Consider the following 12,872-nt stretch of genomic DNA (forward strand, 5'->3'; position numbering starts at 1 on the left):
CCGCCACCTCCTGAGATGGAGGTGGATCAGAGAACTCCCGAACCTAAGGGAGGGGTCCAAGAAGAAATCAAGAAGAGTGCTGCTGAGCACGAAAATAAAGATGCCGTGATGTCCAGTGCTGAGGGCTTCACGGCAGATATCGCAAGAGAGGTTGAGGCTTTCGTCCTCACCCCTGAAGAAGAGGAGGTCATAGTAATTGACTCCTCTGAGAAGGACGATGCTTGAGACAAACCAAAGCTAATCAAGCTCCATCGTCGTCCTTCCCTTCTTTCCAGACTCTGCATTCTGGAGAAATGGGTTTCTCGGCCCCCGAATTCCAATCCCAGATCACATCTGGGACCTCATATGGGGTCAAAACCGAGAAGGAGCTGCAGCCTACTTCGGCAATTTTGCTGGCATGTCCGAAGTAGACAGGGCAAGGATCTGGTCGCTGAAGGCCACTGCTGGGATGGGCGAATCCAGTAGATCAGTTCCTGACCCAGCCAGGTCTAACCAACTGCTGATGATGCAGGTAATTTTCCTTCATTTCCTCCGAAATTCGGCTCTTCATATATATATATATATATTTTTTATTTATTATTTTTTTGTCTTCCTGTTTTCAGTTCGTGCACAATCAGACTCTCACTGTAGAGCTGATTGATACCCTACAAGATAGGGTAGACGCTGCTGTGCACGAAAAGAAGGTGGCTGAAGAGGAAGTGAAGCTTGCTAAGCTGAAGCAAGCAGCAGCTGAAGAGAAGCAGCAGGAGGTTGAGGAGTACGGGAGAAAAGCTGCCGAAGCCCTGAAAACCTTCTGCGATGCTATGGAGAAGGAAGTTTTTCCCCACTGATGGAAGGGGAAAAATTCCTCCAGGAGCATATGGGAGTGGACGTCTCCAAATTCAAGGCTGCCATTGAGAGCCGAATTCAAGAAGGAACTGCTGCACAAGCTGAAGTGCAGCAGCGTCTAGAGGCTCTTGAAGCCAGCCGAATGACTGCTGAAGAGTTGCTCCTGGCCAAAGACGTCCAACTCTCAGAGGCTGCTGCTGCTGCTGAAGCTCAAAGAGCTAAATTCCAAAAGGCTGAGGATCAATTGCTGATCCAGAAAGTTGAAGTGGCCCAGGCTCAGACAAAGGCTTTCCAAATTCAGCAAGAGCTGAATGAGCTGAAAGGTTCCTCCTCCCAAGTCGCTGATGAGCTGAAGAAATCCAAGGAAGACTTGGAGGAGACCCAGAAGAAGCTGGCTGATGCTGAGGCTTTACTCAAAGTCCGTGTTTATACCCAAGAGGAATATGAGATGGGTTTCAGAAACGGATTCCGAGTATGCGAAGAGTCTGCCTTCATGCTGAGCCGAAACTGGACTGGTCTAAATGTGCTGAGTGGGTCCAGAATCCCGAAGACCCTCACATGAAGTATGCAACTCCAGCCGAAGCTGAAATTCTGAAGGCTGAGGAAGCCGAAGAGGAAGCTGAAAGACTGGAGTTGGAAGCTGAGCAGAGGGAAAGGGAGGCTCGGCAAAGTGCAAAGCCCGCTTCTTCTGCTGCTGGGGCTGAGGCCACCATGGGGCTCAACGCTGATCAGTCTGATCCTCCGGCTGAAGCATAGGAACTCGGGCAGTCGTCTTCAGAATCTTGCGGTTCATCATGTGCTTAACTTTAGACTTGCCGCTTTCTGAGTTTTTTGCCTTGTTTTTTGCTTCAGCTTGCCTTGTCGTACAGCAGTTTTATTTTTTTGCTTATGTACGTATTTCGGCAGCTGTTATTTTCCGCTTGTGGGCGGCTGCCGATACTGAATTATTGAACTTGTAGCTCAATTTTTGAGCATGAAATATTAATCTAATGCTCTTTTCTTCAGTTGCTTTATTTTTGAATGCTTTACTGTTTCTTTTCTTCAACTCTGCCGAACATAGTTGCACTGAGTGCTTCTTGCCCCCACAGAAATTGAAGTATGACTTCAGTTGAATAAGCAATTTCTGAACTTCTTCAAAATGGGTATCCGAAACACAGGGCCAACTGAAGGCAATGCTTCTGGGATACAAGTCTTACTGAAGATTGACTGTCTGAAAGTTGGATATCCGAAACACAGGGCCAACTGAAGGCAATGCTTGGGATATTAGCTTTCTGGGACTAACCTCTTTAGAACAAGTCTTACTGAAGTTTGACTTCAGCTGAAAGACCAGCGTTCTTAAAGAAGACGCATATCCGAAACACAGGGCCAACTTAAGGCAATGTTTCGGATAATGGCTCTCTGGGATACAAGGCTCAGTGAAGGCAATATCCCAGAATTGTCCATGGACTCATGTCTTTGGAGAACAGGTCTTACTGATGTTTGATTTCAGCTGAAAGACCAGTGTTCTTTAAAAAGACTGAGTTTTGTAAGCCATCTGAAACCCAGTTACCCGAAGGCGAAGGTTTCAGACGAGGCTGATTTAAAAATTTTCAACTGTTGCTGTTATCCTTGATTTTCTGTCTATCTTTGAAAAATGGATACCCGAAACACAGGGCCAACTTAAGGCAATGTTTCGGATAATGGCTCTCTGGGATACAAGGCTCAGTTAAGGCAATATCCCAGAATTGTCCATGGACTCATGTCTTTGGAGAACAGGTCTTACTGATGTTTGATTTCAGCTGAAAGACCAGTGTTCTTTAAAAAGACAGGTTTTGTCAGTAATCTGAAACCCAGTTACCCGAAGGCGAAGGTTTCAGACGAGGCTGAATAAAAAACCCTTAAAGAGTAGATAGAACAAAGAAAATTTTGAAAGGATAAAAAGTTGTAAATATTTATATAAATGGCGGCTCCAAGGCCTTTCATTAGTTCAAAATGTACTTACAAAGATTGTTCTGCCCCGAAGGGTTTACACATGGTATTTTTTCAGTACATCAGCGTTCCAGTGATTCTTCAATTCAGTTCCATCCAACTGTCGAAGTCGGTATGTCCCTGGCTGAAGCTCATCATATATTTCGTAAGGTCCCTCCCATGTAGCTGAGAGCTTCCCATGGATTCGGCCTTTCTGAACTGCAGCAGCATTCCGAAGGACAAGATCTCCAATTTTGAGAGGCCTTGCATGGACCCTTCGGTTATAAAATTTGCTGACTCTCTGCTTATAGGCGGCCATTTTATCTCGAGCTGAGTCTCTTACTTCGTCGAGGAAATCGAGAGATTCCCTCATCAGTCGCTCATTCTCAGCCGAGAAATGGTGCACTCGAAGGCTCTCCGAGCCAATTTCTACTGGAAGGACGGCTTCGGCACCATACACCAGTTCAAAAGGTGAGTGGCCCGTTGCCTCTTTTTCAGTTGTCCGAAGGGACCAAAGGGTTCCAGGGAGCTCCTCTAGCCATTTGGACTTTTGATCTTCCACCCTCTTCTTGAGGGCATTTAAGATCTGTTTATTTGCTGCTTCGGCTTGTCCGTTACTTTGCGGGTGGCATACTGCTGAGTATGCCAGTTTGATGCCGAACTGATCTGTATATCGCTTCAGCGGTAAGTTATCAAATTGTCTCCCATGATCGAAGACTAATACTCTCGGGATGCCAAAGCGAGTGATGACGTTCTGCCAGATAAATTTTCTGACAGTTTGCTCTGTAATGTTCGAGGCTGCTTCGGCCTCGATCCATTTACTGAAGTAGTCGACACCAACTATCAGCCATTTTTTCTGGTACACAGCCTCTGGAAATGGTCCCAGTATATCCAGTCCCCATTGGGCAAACGGGAGTGGATTAAGGATCGGCTGAAGATCCCTTGCTGGCTGATGGATAACTGGAGCATATTTTTGACATTTTTCACATTTCCGAACCAGCTCCTTAGCATCTGCGATCATGGTGGGCCAGTAATATCCAGCCCTCAATGCCTTGTGGGCTAAGGTTCTTCCCCCAATGTGGTTCCCACAGATGCCGAGGTGAATCTCCTGCAGGATATAATCTGCATCTGTTGGTCCCACGCATTTCAGCAATGGGGCTGAGAAGGACTTTTTCAGAAGTTCCCCCCTGAAGACAATGAACCTAGAGCTGGTTCTCTTCATTTTGGAGGCCAAAGCTTTGTCCTCAGGAGTTTCTCCCCGAAGCTTAAAAGCTAAAATGGGTTCCATCCAACTAGGCTCTGGGTCAGCGCAGCACACTTCAGGTGCTTCGTCGACACTTCTTACTCGACGCACTTCTACATATACAGACCTGTTCAGCTCGGTAAAAGATGAACTAGCAAGTTTGGAGAGTGCATCGGCCTGAGTATTCTGACCCCTTGGGATCAGCTGAACCTCAAAAGTTTTCAGCTCTGCAATGACTGATTTGATCTTGGCAAGATAAGCTATCATGGAGGGCTCTTTGGCCTCATAGCTGCCACTGATCTGATATGCAACTAGCTGAGAGTCTGTTTTTAAGCAGACATGATCGGCTTCCAAGGAGATGCATAATTGTAGGCCGGCGATTGCTGCCTCATATTCGGCTTCATTGTTCGAGGCCTTAAAAGAAAATTTTAGTGCATACTCAAAGGATTTGCCTTCGGGAGAAGTTATCACTACTCCTGCCCCCGAACCGTTTTCGGTGGAAGACCCATCCGTAAACACGGTCCAGACTTTCTTTTCACTGTCCAGCACTTCTTGGTATGAGCATTCGGCCAAGAAATCCGCCAGAGCTTGAGCCTTAATGGCAGCCCTCGGACGGTAGCTGATGCTGAATTCGGTGAGCTCAAAAGCCCACTTGGCTAGCCTACCGGATTTTTCAACCTTGCCAAGAACTTTTTCCAACGGCTGATCAGTTAAGACCACTATCTGATGGCAATCAAAATAGGGCCTCAGCTTCCGAGCGGCTACTACTACCGCGAAAGCAACTTTCTCGAGTAGAGGATAGCGGGTCTCGGCATCCGTCAGTGTATGGCTGACGAAATAAATCGGTTGCTGACTCTTACTCTCTTCCCTCAGCAATACTGCGCTGATGGTGGCCGGGCTAACGGCCACATATAAGTATAGAGTTTCTCCTTCAACTGGGCTAGCCAGCGTTGGGAGTTGAGCCAGATGCTCCCGAAGCTGTTGAAAGGCGTCTTTTTGCTCTTCCTCCCAAACAAGCTCTTTTGTTTTCGGGAGTTTCAGGGCTTTGAAGAAGGGTAACCCCTTATCCGAAGCTCTGGAAATGAACCTCGAGAGGGCTGCCATTCTTCCGGTGAGCCGCTGAACATCCCGCTTCGTTTTCGGCTCAGGAAGGTCGAGCGCCGCTTTGACTTTAGAGGGATTGGCATCAATCCCCCTTTTGCTGACCATGAAACCCAGGAATTTCCCTGACTTCACGCCGAAGACACACTTCTTCAGATTCAGCTTCATTTGATGCTTTCTCAAGGTGGCGAAAGTTTCAGCCAGGTCCTTTACATGGTCCTCTAGTTTTCTGCTTTTGACGATCGAATCGTCAACATAGACTTCCATGTTTCGGCCCTTTTGATCGGCGAAAACTTGATCCACCAGCCTTTGATAGGTTGCCCCCGCATTTTTCAATCCGAAGGGCATCATTTTGTAATTATACACCCCAGCGTTCGTGACGAATGCTGTCTTGGCTCGATCGTCGGGGTGCATAAAGATCTGATGATACCCCGAGAATGCGTCCATGAAACTAAGCAAGGCATGGCCACTTGTCGAATCGACTAGCTGATCGATTCTTGGCAAGGGATAGAAATCCTTTGGACAAGCCTTATTTAGGTCCGTGAAGTCAACGCACATCCTCCAGGTACCATTGGGCTTCTGAACCATCACCACATTTGCCAGCCATTCCGGATATTGGCAAGGTTCAATGAACCCTGCCTCCAATAATTTTTTGACTTCGGCTGCGATGTCTCGGTTCTTATTGGCGGAGTAATTCCGCTTCTTTTGCTTAACTGGTCGACACGCTGGGTCAACATTAAGCTTATGGGAGATGAGGTCTGAACTTATCCCGGGCATATCAGCTGCCGAGAAAGCAAACACATCTCTGTTATCCCGAAGGAGCTGAATAAGTTCACAACGGGTGCTAGGATCAAGGTCCATCCCGATTGTTACACATTTCTCAGCATCTCCTTCGGCCAACTCAACTGTTTCAGTCTGTTGGTCCATGTCCATTGCCGATGGACTGGACTCTTCAGAATCTGGTCTGCTGCCAATGTCAGCAGGTGTCCCAGTCTTTGTGTTCTTCGGCTGGCTCTCTGAGTCTTTCGGCTCAGCTGAAGAGTCAACCTTTTCCCTTTCGGGACCTTTTTCTCTGGGCACGGATCCTTGGGCCGAAGCACTTAGGCCTTTCGGCTTTTTTTGCGCTTGGCTCTCTTTCTTTTTCCTCCTCATCCCTGTCGTCATCTGGGCGACTACTGGATGGCTTGAGGTAGTTGCACCTTCGGGCGTCCTTTTGGTTGCCCTGTATCCTTTCGGGGAAGCCGGCGTCTGAGACGTAAATCATCAGCTGATGATAAGTTGAGACGACCCCTTGAATCTCGTGAATTATGGGTCTCCCCAAAATCACGTTGTACACTGAAGGAGCGTCGATGACCAAAAACTCAATCATGACGTTCCGGGCTGCCTCATCGCAACCGATGGTGACAGGAAGTGTCACCTTCCCATCTGGATAAGTTGAAGCCCCATTGAACCCGGATACCGGATAGGGTACCGGCGTAAGGTGCTTGGGCTTCAGCCTAATTTGGTTGTAGGCCTTTCGGAACAGAATGTTTGCTCCGCTGCCACCGTCAACAAGGACCTTACTGACGTCGTGGTTGGCCACCGTGGCGATGATCACCAACGGATCCTCGTGAGGGAACGTAATCCCCCGGCAGTCAGCGGCTGTGAACGTCATGTTCGGCACCGGCGACTGGGGAGATTGAATGTCAGCGTTGTTCACCTGGTGAGTCAAAGCTCTAAGGTGACGCTTGTGCTCCCTCCGAGAGTATATTCCTCCCGAGATAACATTGATCGGAGGGAATTTCCCCTCCGGTTTTTTACTGTTTTTCCGGGGGAAATCAAGGTCCTGCCGAGGGTCCTTTGCTAACCTCTCGGATTCTTTTTTCTCGCGGTGATCCGCGATGTATTTTTTCAAGTATCCCTTCCGGACCATGTCCTCTATCTGGTCCTTCAGCTGGATACACTCCTCAGTGTTGTGGCCCGAAGACTCGTGGAACTCACACCACTGATTTTTATTTTTTCGCTGATACCACTCTGGGAGTGGTCTCGGCTTTCGGTAACTCTGCTCCTCTTTCGTCACACTGTAAATTTTGGCGCGTGGAAGAGAAAGAGGAGTGTAGGACTCATATCTGCCTGTGTATGAGGCAAACCTGTCCTTCTTTAGGTCGCTGGCCGAAGATGGCTCCGAGGCCTTTGATTTTCCCTTTGCCTTATGGCCTTGGCCTTCAGACAAGGGTATTTGCCTCTGTTTCCCTCCCCCGGATTGAGGTTGGGTTTTTGCTTTATTCCATTCTTCGGCTCGGATGAACTTATCCGAAGCACTAAGAGCTTCCTCCAAGGTCTGCGGGGTATGCATGACCATGAAGTCTAGGAATTTTCCTGGCTGAAGGCCATTCTGCATTGCAAAAACAGCTAGCCCCTGGTCCAGCTGGGAGACGCTTGATGACTCGTTACTGAAACGGGTCAGGTAGTCTCGGAGGCTTTCGGTTTCCCCCTGTTGCAGACCCATGAGCTCTGCGGTAGTCTTCTCTCGGCGGTTTGCCGTGGAAAACTTGCTCCTGAACTTGGAGGACAGATCATCCCAACCTGTTATGGAGCCTTGCCTTACTCCCTTGGAGATCCACGCTTGCGCGACCCCCTTGAGAGTGGTTGGGAAATATTTGCACCAAGTCGCCTCGGATCTGGGGCAAAGATGCATATGAGTCTCATACGAGGCCACGTGGTCCTTCGGATCCGTGGTCCCGTCATATGTGATATGCGACGGTATTTTAACCGTGGGTACGCGCTCTTCCAGTATCCATTGCTCGAATGGTGAACTAGCGGGAAGCATAATGGCCTTGCCCTTGTTCCTGGCCGAAGGGACCGCGCTCCGCCCTCTTAGAGAGGTAGGAGTGGTTTTCGTCCCTGGCTGGGAAGTCTGGGCCTCGGCTGCAGGGAACGAGAGGCGACTACGCACGCTCGGTTCCTGGCCGCCGAGTCGGTCAAGGACGCTTCTGCGAGCAGTCTCGGGTTCCCGGCGAGTAGATTCTGGCCGAGAAGCTGAGCTGCTGCTCTTATGCGCTGCTGGTCTTGAGGATGAGGATCCTTTAAATAATCGAGAGTTCTTTTTCCTCTGTTTTTCATTTTTCCAAGAATCCTCCTCCCACTCTTCCAGTTCCCGGAAGGAAGGAAGCTTCCCACCGTCATGGTCTAACTTCCTCCGCTGATGCCGGGTATGCGGAGGAGTTTGATCACGAGGCGGTGGCATATTCTGTGCCCTCATTGCCTCCATGAGTACTGCCAGCGCTCTTGCCACCTCTTCCGAACTGGGCCCCGTCAAAGGGGTCCCCGGCCGAGTGTGGTAATGAGGCCGTGCAGCCGATGGTTGGCTTTGGGACACTGAATATGTCCTATGATCAGACTGACCCCTGCTAGACCGAGAGTGGTCCGGCCTATATTGAGAGTCATGCATTATAGGAGATAGGGAATCCTCCTTGTGTGATCCTCCCCCCGAGCCGGCACCCTTGGGAGAGTTCCGGTCCGGCGAGGGCGATGGTGTAGGGGTTTTAGGCTTTTCGCCCGCTCCTCGACGGAGGCTTTTGCTCTTGCGGTTCTTAGCCATGGCTGCTAAGATAATTGCCAGATGATCTTGGTTAGGAATTTGGCTTAAAGATTTTTGAAAGTCGTCCCCACAGACGGCGCCAAATTGTTTCGGTTGAAAACAATGGGACCTTGCCGAAGGTCCGCTGAAATGGAGAAGACTGGATTCGATCCAAGCTGTGTTGGGCCGAAGGTTTCCTGCACAGTGAACACACGTAAACTAGCCTCGGGGGTGTTTCCGAGGAAGGCCCCTCCGATGCTAAAGTCAGTACAATGTGTAAAAGGAAGACACTATGCAAGAGAGTTTGTAGCTTGAGGCTTTTGTGGAATATTTCTGAATGCAAGAATGAGCATATGAATTGGAATATCAATAGTTGTGATGTCCCCCGTGAATGTGTTAATATGATGGCTTTTATACCTCATCATACATGGAGAGGTTGGACTTTAGCCCAATTGGCTTACTTTGTGGGCTGACCTTTGACTTTTGAGCAATTGGAGAGTTGAACCTTGACCTTGGGCTTTTAATTGGATCATTTAGTGTTCAGGCCCAATCTTGACTAAATTGGACCCAAACACTTATTAAGTTGTGAGTTCAAGAGTTAGATTCTCTTTCTAACCTTTATTTCGGATATTATAGGAAATGTGAAATTTGCTTATGGTAGGAGAGTTTGATTATGCAAGAGAAGTTAGATTTTGGCAGGTGAACTTCTCTTGTGCTTCTAGGATGTGGAGGGTTTTAAACTATGACATGCAAGAAAAATGATGTGGCATTCATAATTTTTTTTTTAATAGCTGATGTACAACATAAAAGCTTATCAACTTTAACTCTCTTCGGCCAAAAAGATACAATCTACAAATTGCATATGTTGAGATATGCCTTTACGATTTCATATGCATTAAATTTTGATTTAAATACGATGTATGTACATGTATGAAAACATCAATTGAGGTACCAAAGACTATGTGATATCCTTCTCTCAATTTGTAATGTGAGTCCAAAAATGAGTACTTAGTGCACTGTAATAATTTGAGAGAATAATAACTAATGCAGTAATGCTGGTGTGACTTTTCGTTCTATTTTTTATTCATTCACTTGTTTTTGTTATTTTTTTTCTAAATAAAATTGTGGGTTATCATATTTGTTGTTACTGTTTGCTTAAAGCTGTTGGTATTAATATCTGATGTTACTAGTGTCTTTTTTCTATAATGTGCATGTAGGGAATTGCTTGTCTGATTGGGTTGTCAATGAAAACAAGACTAAATGCTTCAAGTGCATATCAGACTTAAAGTCTTGGGATGAGTCAGAGGCATATTGTAAGGACCATAGAGGACACTTAGCATCTGTGGAACTGTGTCATCGCTTCAAGATTTGAAATTTGTTCAAGACTTGTGTAGAATTAATGTTGATGGTTGCTGGATTGGAGGACGAGGACTATCTACTTCTGGGCACAGTTGGATGTGGTCTGATCATAATTCTCTGCATAATGACTCCTTTTTACCCAAGGTGCATCATGGATCAAATTGTGGCAAACTTGTCCTGCAATAATGGAAGTGATTCATGCTCTTTGTTGTCCTATGGGGCTGTGCCCATTAAAGCTGTAGGATGCAACCATTCTCATGCTTTGATTTGCACAGTTGATACAGGTATGACTTGACTTTGTCTTGTCAATTTTCTCTTGTCTTGTCCTGTGTTAGCCTTGGCACCTTGCTTCAGGAATATTCTTTGGAATTGCATTGGTAGAAGGGTATAGAGAATAATTAGTTACCTTCAAATAGACAAATGCTACATAGTTTTTAAAATGTTTACTGCATAATTTGTAGTATTTTTAAAACAGACAACAGATATTACATGCCATCTTATTGTAATGAAAATCAGTCACACCAATGCAGCTCACTATTTCAAACTATAAAAAAAAGACTCTGTGTGACTGCCAAAAGTGCTTACATCATGGTCTAACCAAATGCAACAAACAAATGAAAGCGCCACATAACTTCATCTTAGTTGTACATTCTATCCAGAATCCCCAAACTCCATGAACATCACCAAAACAAGCATGTTTCTTATTAATCAAGTGAATATTTTTTTGATCTCTAATAGTTTATAAATATTGAATATCTAGGTGGTAATTTCAGTCTCTCTATCAATTTAGGGCCTTTATATTGTTAGTAAGAAAAATAGATTAACGTATAAGTAGGAAAATGAGAAAGTGATTAAGAAACATCAACAAAATATGTTTATGATTAATCCAGGCAAAATATTAAGAGCAGGGAATGAAATCTGCCCAGCTATTCATAATATCAAGTAGTGTTGCTTTATTGCTTAGTCTAGTGCCACATCGTCTCATTGACCAAAACAGGAAATCTCTAAATCTAGTGCAACAATTAATCAGGTAACATAATTAACTTTCTCTTTATTCTGTCTAGATTTTTTGTTTTATGCTGCCTTAATTCTATTGTAGTTGTTGAATTGTTGCTTCTATCGTTAATGTGGCTTATAGTAGGTTAGCAATTTTTAGAGTACAACAATTTTCACGTTCATCTGTTCGAATACTTTAATATATGTAAGCATAGTTTTGCATTTTATTTTGTTCTGGACCTGATAATTAATTTTTGTTATGCTTGTATATGCCATTCTTGTCTTGTGGGTAATTTTCTAAACTCCACAAAATCCTAAAACTAAGGAAACAAATTTAGGGAAATCTGAGTAGTCTCAACAATGGAGGAATAATGTGAGTAGTTTTTTGCTACATATGTAATCTGGTCTTGAGATATAATGTGATGAAGATTACCATACTTTCTAATCTGCTGTAATCTGGTCTGAGATATAATGTGATGAAAGCTTAGGTCTGTGGTTTTTAAAAATTTATGTGGCTTATTGCTTTAATGGAATCTTTCTCTTGCATTCAGTTATTACTATCTCCTTAGACATTATTTTGACTGAAATTATACAAAGTTCATCTTTGTTGGAATTTGTGTTTGCCTGAAATTAGTGTCCCTTTTACAAATATGTTTCCTTTTGCCAAAGCAACAATGGCTTTGGTGTGAAATTTCTACAAATATTGTCTTGGTGAATATTTTAGAATATTTTTTTTATGTAGTACTATATAAGTTGGGATCAATCTCTGGTTACCATCAAAGCAGTCTCTCTGTGAATCTCAGCATTCTTTTCTGCATTACTTTATACAATATCACCAGGCTGCCATGAATTCTATGCTAGCAGGTTTGTCTTCTCCTTGTGATGATATTATGTGTACCTCTTCTCCTTCTAGAACGGGTACGGGAAATGCCATCATAAATGATCTTTTATGACGGGTTTACGACAGGGATTTCCCATTGTCAGTGAACTCAATTCTAGTATTGTGTTTCAATTTCATGTGGAAAAAACAAACATCATGTTCCTTTTTTTAGTGCTCGATTCTTCTGTAATCCCATTTTGATCTATTTGTGTGTTTTGTTTATAAGGAGATTTAGATCAATTGGATATATGTAAACTGTGCTAGAGAGATGGACACTGAAGCTGAAGAAGAAGATACTTCCCAAATTGTTCTGAATTGCTTTACATGAGAAATTGGAGAAGCATGATAAAGAAATGATAACGCGGTCACAAAAATGCCCAAAATATTGTTTGGGGGACAAAATGATTTAGTTTTAACTTTTATTTGTTTTTTTAGGAAAACTTTTATTAGATTTTTTTTATCATTTTAACCTGTGATAATTTAATTTTGTAATTTTCCTTATAGATAACAATGTACAAACTTTTAATTTACATTAATAAAATTCTATTTATTTTTTCTGGAAATTCTGATGTTAATTATATTATTATTCTTATTCTTATTAGCATTAGGTATATAACCCATGTGACAATAAGTTTAGAGAACCGTGGCATTAGGGTATATGAACTGTGACATTAGCTATAGGAAACCGTGGCATTAGGTATTATAGCTAATGCCACGACAATAATGTTGCCGTTGCATTAGGTATTGATCTAACGCAACGGATCATTGATGTCGTGGCATTAGGTTCCATATGCCGTTGCATAGACCTACTGCAACGCCAGCAGATGCCACTGTACATGGCCGTTGCATTAGGCCTAATGACACGGATTTTGACGCCTAATGCAACGAATTTGAGGGTTGCAATAGATCATAAATATAGTAGTTTATAATGAAGCATCCGGTCGTTTGACCGGCTTTAT

The 12,872-nt window shown here is 44.5% G+C and overlaps 1 long non-coding RNA gene across 1 annotated transcript in view; it reads left to right on the forward strand.

Annotated features, from left to right (window-relative positions):
• The window catches only part of LOC110710052, a 30,343-nt gene extending 17,734 nt beyond the window's left edge, over positions 1 to 12,609 (forward strand). Inside the window, exon 4 of the long non-coding RNA XR_002509102.1 lies at positions 9,896 to 12,609. This is a non-coding gene — a long non-coding RNA (uncharacterized LOC110710052). The remainder of the gene's footprint in view (positions 1 to 9,895) is intronic.
• Positions 12,610 to 12,872: the final 263 nt, after the last annotated feature.

The sequence above is a fragment of the Chenopodium quinoa genome, unplaced genomic scaffold, assembly GCF_001683475.1.
Source record: "Chenopodium quinoa cultivar QQ74 unplaced genomic scaffold, ASM168347v1, whole genome shotgun sequence".
Lineage (NCBI taxonomy): Eukaryota > Viridiplantae > Streptophyta > Magnoliopsida > Caryophyllales > Amaranthaceae > Chenopodium > Chenopodium quinoa.